Source organism: Cynocephalus volans, chromosome 12 (genome assembly GCF_027409185.1).
Source record: "Cynocephalus volans isolate mCynVol1 chromosome 12, mCynVol1.pri, whole genome shotgun sequence".
Lineage (NCBI taxonomy): Eukaryota > Metazoa > Chordata > Mammalia > Dermoptera > Cynocephalidae > Cynocephalus > Cynocephalus volans.
In genome coordinates, this window is record NC_084471.1 from 84,986,584 (window position 1) to 84,994,502 (window position 7,919).

At 35.3% G+C, this 7,919-nt stretch overlaps 1 non-coding gene and 1 pseudogene across 1 annotated transcript; both read left to right on the top strand.

Annotated features, from left to right (window-relative positions):
• Positions 1-4,305: 4,305 nt before the first annotated feature.
• LOC134361425 (small nucleolar RNA U109) lies at positions 4,306-4,414 on the top strand (annotated as a pseudogene).
• Positions 4,415-7,062: 2,648 nt separating this feature from the next.
• TRNAM-CAU (transfer RNA methionine (anticodon CAU)) lies at positions 7,063-7,136 on the top strand. The gene has a single exon. It is a non-coding gene; the product is annotated as a tRNA-Met (tRNA).
• Positions 7,137-7,919: the final 783 nt, after the last annotated feature.

Consider the following 7,919-nt stretch of genomic DNA (forward strand, 5'->3'; position numbering starts at 1 on the left):
TGCTTCTATGTGGTGTGCACTGTGCTAATTGTGCAAAGATGAATAAGGCTTGAGCCATGTCTTATTCAGTTCACAGTCTGATGGGAGAGATCAGTCTTCAGTAATATGTAAGACTTACAATATATGAAGAACAAAAATCAAATTATATTCATCTTTATATCCCCAGTGGCTAGCATGGTGTCTCACATATACTAGATCTTTGGTAAAAGTTAAATAACATATATATTTGTAAGTTGGCTATAGGAGCCCAGAAAAAAGGGAACAATTAATTCTACCAGGAGACATTAAGGAAAAGCTCAGAAAGGAAGCTAAAATTTGATTGAGACTTAAAAGCTATACAGAAGTTCATAAGTAGGAAGAAGACATTCCTGGCTGAGAGACCGAAATTAGTAAATGCAAGAAGCATTGGCTTGATTTAAAAACAATAGTATTTTGAATAAATACATACTTCATGCTGAGTGTTTTACATGTAACCCCTAATTTTACAGCAATACTGTGGGGGGAGTATTATTATACCCAGTCCACAGACGAAAACATGATGGTCACATGGCCAGTGTCTGAACAATTAACCTCTAACTATACAATTTCCCTTGAAAACAAGAGTGCGGGTCTGCTAGTTTTTAATCAGGGAAAATGGCATATTCTGGCTTGTTTTCAGCTAGGTGGAAGAAAATATTGGAAGGTTACAACTTTCTGCCAAGATTACTTAAACCAAATTCAACAATCAGCTTAGAAAACACACATCCCCGATGCTCTAATTCAATTAAACTGATTTGAAGGAAGGTACTTGATTTATGAATTCTGAACATATAAGCTTTTGGTATCACTGAATATAGAAATAACCCATAGTAAATGTATATATTTGTAAGTATTTTAAATTAACATAGACCCCATGGACATAGACCTAGAAGTAGGATTTTTAATATACTCAACCTTATTTTATGCCTCTGATCCACAGGGCCTAATTCCAAAGACAGGCAAACAAATACATAAGGATTCAAGTGCCATTTTTTTTAAAAAAAATAGAGGGTCTAATTAGAACTTTTAAAGTCTGCATCCTCAAACGGAGCATTTGATCTTCTAAAAGAGACCTAAACTTTAATGTCCTCAATGCCATTTGAAACAATTACTGTACCCTGCTTTTGTTCAAAGGTCTGAAGGCAATTCCAGAGGATATTTGGCTTCTGGATATCAAAAGTTGCAAAGGAAACATATTTTGGAAGGCTTTCAAAATTTTAGCAATAAAATAATTATTGTCACTCTCTTCTCTGCCTTCCACCTTCAGCTCAACATGAAGTCATATTATTCCAGCTAACCAGCTTCCTACAAGGCATTACTCACATCCTCAACAATCATAAGAACATAAGAGAAATTAGAAATAATTAGAGGTGAAGAAAATGAGAAGTCTGTTCAAATATACTTGTAGTAACACAATAGCTCAAGCAGTGACTAGACCTTTCCAACAGGCATACTTTGTTTGAGTTACTTCTCAAACTTTATCGTCTTTCAGAAATTACTTTCATGTTCTATTCTGTCGATGGGAAGAGAAAGAGCACTAGATGGAGACTTTTTTACATATCCTCCATTCCCCCTAAAAGATAGTTGATCTTAAAGCTGTATCATCATTTTTCATATTGTTGCTGCTACTATTGTTACTGGTAATAAAACACACCATTAATCTGGCACCCTTTAAAATCACACCTGGTAGGGATTTGCAGACAAGGATGGGAAAGAGAGTGGCTCAAGAGTTCTAAGACTAATTGTAAGCACTAGTAACCTCTAATCAGGAGGTTACTGGGGGAATGGAGAGATTTAGAATAAACTCTGAGTTATCAGTTATTTTTTTCCTTAGGAGAAAAAGGCAACCTAGGCCATGAAAAGAATGGCAGTAATGTGTTATCATTTCATGCAAGTTTGATAGTATTTTGTCCACATAAGGAATACTGCGGCCATTTATGTTTCATTTACACAAAGGAGAAGACAGCATTTCCTGGGACATGATTAGTAGAAAAATAGTTCCTTTGGACAATAACAGGTATTATAAGGAAAAAAGATAAAGTAAGTTTTCATAAAGGCTTAAGCAAAGTTACATGGGTCTTTTGGGGACAGGACTTCGCAGAGTTTTTAGTATACTAATATGCATTATGACACTAGCAAAAGAGGATTTGATATGCAGCATTTCCAAAATTTATCTCACTTTTTTGTGGAGGAAGTTTCAAGATCAGCGTTTCTCAAAGCATGTTAGTGCTCATAGCACAAGACATTGCACTTTGATATAGGTAATGACTTCGTGCTGTCTACTGAATCAAAGGTGTTATACCTTTGGTATTACTTAGAAAAATTACTTTGGCTATTAGCAGACATCTTTTTTTCATGTTCTTTTCAGAATTTTTAGGGACAAACATCTCATTCAAATTCACAGGGTGGAAGACATGGAAGCTGTTTTGGCTCTTTGTTTATCTGACAGCACCAGAAGCTTTATTGTATCTAAAAACATAGTTTATAAATATATAAAAGGTTGCTATGGTCTTTTGCTAGCAATAGCCCCTAAGGGAAGGACAAGAAATAATTACAGCAGGAGGTTTGGGAAAAATCATTTTAAAAGGCAGATCGGTTTACTGAAGGACAGATTATACTCTGCCAGTAAGGGACGTTTGTAGTTCAATTTAACTTACTTTTACTGAAATCTCACAGTGACCTTACACTATATTTCTAGATGGGAGTCTTGTGTTGGGTTGTATGCTTAAACAAAAAATGTAGGACAAATGGAACGGCTAAAAATCTGAGCAGGAAGGCTAACGTTCTCTTAGGGGTCCTACCAGTAAATTGGGACTCCAGTTCCAAAGACAGAAAGTATTGTGGCAAAATAAATGGACAGACTTGTTTTCTGGTGATCTTTTCTCTTAGAACTTTGTTAGAAATACATCTTATTCTTTCAGCTTTCAAGGAAATGGTATGTATGCTATAAAAAAACAAAATAAATTTAGAAATGGATCTATTACCAAGTAGTAACTGAATTTTCCAGTGCAATATTCCAGAATAAACATCTCATTGTCTGTTGCATTCACAAAGCATCTTTAGAAGCTTTTAAAAATTTTATTCCCAGTCCCTTGATGAAATAGCTGTGTATAGTGTTGAAATCAGTTTAGTAGGGTGAGGGCCTATGGAATAATCATATCTCAGAATCCAGAATTCTTGGGCACAGATGTTTCCGTAACATAGTCTTCTTCATTTTTCTAGGGTGGTTTATCACTTTTAATGTATCTTGGGAAGTAAGTGAAATATTTAAACCACCTCTACAATATACTAATCCTCTTCTTTCATTATACATGAATTTGACAAAAAAGACACTCAATTTTTTTTTTCTGCTTTTTTGTATATGAGGCTGATTTCAGAAGCCTTTTTAAAGTCTTTACTGTCAATAGATGGATCTGTTCAACATCTCATACTCAACAATATGTGATCATTGGCTCCCAACCTGGTAGTTTCCCAATACTTGTAGCATTATTGCTCCATCTTTAACAAGACTTACTAAGCACCTGTTTTTACATCTGCCCAGTTTTTGCTTACACCTATTCTTTAAAGGTCTAGATAAGTTATATAATCACAAACCCACATTTAACTCAAAAAGCTACAGTCATCAAACATGTGAAAAACAATCCAGGCCTTTGGATAATCCTGTAGTTTTCTATCCTTTCCAAGCATAAAAGCAAGAGAATTACAAAAATATATCATAGGCTCACTGGGTGAAATAGCAGTAAAACACAACAAAAACAAAATCAGTCTTAGAGTTTGAGAATGTTAGAGCTAGAGGAGAAGTTCAATATCAGGTAGTACGACCATCATTTTACAGCAAGAAAACTGAGGCTTCCTGAGATTAAATGACTCCTTAGCAAAAGTTACACAGTTAGTTGCAGATGTCTCCTGTTTCTCAATCTAGTGAATTGTCTATATGTCATTTGACTTGTTATAATGTATTTGCTATAAAACTACTCTTTTTATCGTCCACCCCACTATCAAATTCCCAGAAGTACTCATTCAAGGAAACAAAATTGTTCAATTATTCCATTAACATTATAGGGTCTACTGGTATAGATCTGTGTTCTGCTTATATTATCCTGATTAAATTTATAGAGATCAACCTGTGAAAAATTATAGCCATACACAGGCTCTTTTTAGAAATCATAAGAAGACTTCTTACTCTGTCTTTATATTCTGGCCACTGGAATCCCAAGGAAAGTGTCATTTGATTTACTCAAGTTCAAATACTATTGACTAAAAACAAGTGTGGTTAGGCTTTCAAGACTTTATGTGAATTTAGAAAAGGACTGCATAACATGCTACATTAAAAAAGAAGTTCACAGGGCTGCCAACCATACTACAGAGGCTGAGTGGTAGTGTTTCTCCTACAAAAAAAAAAAAAAAAGAAAAAAAATAATTTTAAAAAAGGACTAAAGCAATATTGTAGACTATTCTACTGTTAACTTAAATATACATGAATTATACAAACATTAACTACAAATAACATATATAGGCATCATTGGCATGTGAGTTTATCAATCATTATCAATCCCACTTCTCTAGAGAAGATGAGATACTTAACTAGGAATGGGAAAATATCTCTCCAGTTTTGGGTTTGAGTCCTGTCATATCTCACATTGATACTCTATTATCTACTGATTCACTTTTGTCACCACATATTTTAGTCCAAGACTCATACAGAGTCACAATGTTACACATCAGATCTTCCATCATTCTTTCATTCAATAAAGATTTAACGGGTGCCTATGTGTGCTCACAGTGGACTAGATAGTGAGCATAACATGGTGAACAAGTTAGACATGGTTCTTATTCTAAAAGCATTCACATTCCAGTGATGGTATTCTCTATTCTTAAATTTCAACATGTTTGATATATAGATTGTAGAGAATTTCTGGGTTTTATGTCTGCAGTTGCTCAACGTTTGGCTTTGATCAACTCCGTTTTTTGTGGTTTCAGCTATTTCTGTTCTTGTTTCATACTGCACAGGCACATTTAATACTGAAACAATGGAGGTTTACTCTCTTTGTAAGAATGTATTCATATAATCCCTAATATCAAATGCTTTCTTTACTAGATTACTAAACTGAATAGGGTTTTACAAATCTTCCCAACTTTTAGCACGAAGAAAGCAACCTAATTTGGATGTCCCTTGAGCCATTTTCTTCCTCATTCCATGTAAATCCTTTGAATTATGGTTATCTTGTTTCCTAACGCTATGTGTCTTCTTGATGGCAGCAGAAAGTAAAAGTTGAGTACCTACTTCCTTATTAGATCTGTTATTCAAAAACATTACAAGTGTCATTGCTATCTACACATAGTCAACATCCAGCCCAATCTATCACCCACCAAAAACAAAGATCTCATTCAATAAGATATGTCTTTGAAAGGCTGTGGTCCCAGAGTAACATCAAACCAAACTGAAGTTTTGTCCCTAGACATAGAAGAGAATCACAATTTACCTTTATCTAAACCTGATACAAATGTTATATTTGGTTTCTGGGGGTGTCTCATCAATGCTATCTATGAAGCATGTTTTACATTAAACAGGCAATTGGAAAAGCAATAAGCAGGCCCTAGAATGCTACCAGTATATTTATTTTAAAGTGAATGAATTTCTAAATTCCCAGAGGTACCATTTTTGCATAATAGGAAAGCTGGGGATGAAGCTTATCTATCTTGAGGTTTTCACAACTGATGAAAGCCAGCAAGTCATCTCCATTAGTCATGCAAGCAAGCGCTAAGCTTGCATATGCATACTCACAATTTAAAATTTTATATAAATTTATGTGCAAATTAAGTTTGACCCTCAGACTCCTGGAAAGTTGCTATTGTAGCCCTTGAAAGTATAGAACTCAGGCAACTCCAAATTTGTAGCTTTTTCCCCTGAGGACTGTTTCATTGACTTATGGTTTTTTGTGGTCTGCTGGGGACTCGGTGCCTGATTCTAAAATACACATTTGTGATTTTATCTCTCTGCTTGGGAGACCCAATGAATGAAATGACAAAAAAAGAAAATTACATTATTTAAGTGTGAAGAAAATATGTTGAGTTCATATTTTCAATTTTAAGACTTTCTGTTAAACTCATTAAAAGCTTTCAGTTGCTATTAATTATGTAAATAGAATGATAAAGGGGTGGAAAATTTTTCTTTAAAGCTGCCTCCTATTAAAACTTATTTCAAAATAGTTGATCTTGTAGACATAAAATTGGGCCTCATTTATTCAAAGATCACTTTCTCAATAAGTTCTGCTAGCTAGTTTACAAGTACCTGGAAGAATGCCTACAAAAATAGTCAAAAATGATTTTGCAGTCTCTGGGCCATTGGACATGCATTATACCCAAAAAAGAGATTCTCTGACAATGAATTAAAGCCACTGAACTCATTTTTTGTCCTTAATTCTAAAATATTTAATTAGTTTGTTTCCCAGTCCTTACCAGCTTGGATGCAACAATTCAGGAGATGCAGTTTTGCAGCCAGGTCCCCAAGAAGCAGGGTCATTTGACAAACTGATAACACAATGGGAAAAGGAGAATAAACTAACAAATAAAAAAATAAGCAAACAACAAAACAAAACCTGGCTTAACAGTGTCAATCAAAGGACATTTATTGCAATGTGGTCAAAGCTCTATTCATTTCAGTAAGTCTATGAGATTGTCATGGCATTACTGCACAATAAAGAAATGGATTAATTTATTCAGCATACACGTTAAAAGAATCTAATACATGCCTGGGGTTGGAAAAGCAAAGACAAGTAAAAGGTAGTTAATGTCCTTGAAAATTTTACAGGCCAGCTGAGAATGCAAAAATATAAGCAGATATAATAGAGATAGGAAGTGCAATGGGAATACAAAGAAGGGAAAAACAGATTTGTCTTGAAGTCTTAATGGATAAGTAATATTTGAAGTTGGTCTTAAAAGCCAGCCAAGGGCTTTTCAAATTAATAGTGGAGGAATGGATATAACAGGAAGAAGGGAGTGTATATGCAAAGGGGGTGAGCAATGAAAGAACACGTTGTGGCTGGCTGGTTAGCTCAGCTGGTTAGAGCATGGTGCCCATAACACCAAGGCTCAGGGTTCGATCCCTGTACTGGCCAGACACCAAAAATAAAAAAAGAGAGAGAGAGAAAGAGCACGTTGCGTATATTAGGCAAAATTCCCCCAAGATTCCCACACCTGCTGATCATGCCCTGTATGTTCCCTTCCCCTTGAGCATGAGCAGGATGTGCCTGTGAATGTGATGGAATATTACTCATATGATTACGCTGCATTATATATCAAAAGGAAGTTTGCTGTTGTAATAAAGGTCCCTAATCTGTTAACTTGAAGTTAATCAAAATGCAGATTATCTTGGTGGGTCTGACCTAATAAGGTGAGCTCTTAAAAAAGGTCAAGAGAATCAAAGAAAGAGATTCTCCTCTCTTTGCCACACTGTGGGTAGGCTCATGGCAGCACCAGAGAGCTGCCTCTATGAGTTCAGAGTGGTGCCCAGTCAGCAGCTAGCAATTAAACAGGTCATACAGCTACAAGGAAATAAATTCTACAATCAACCTGAAAGAGTTTGGAACCGGATCTTTCCCCCAGTTACGTTTCCATATGAGGATACAACTGGCTGACACTTTGATTTCACCTTAGTGGAGAATCTAGCTAAAATGTGCCAGACTCCTGATTCACAGAAACTGTGAGATAATAAACTTCTGTTATATTAAGCTACTAGATTTCTGGTAATTTGTTAAACACCAATAGAAAAATGAATACAGCATTATGGGGAGCAGGAAGTAGTTTAAAATTTCCTAGACATGGGATAGATGGACAAGACAGCAGGAGAAATGCAGATGGGGAAAAACTAAAGGTCTGAAACATCATAGAAAACAGTCTGG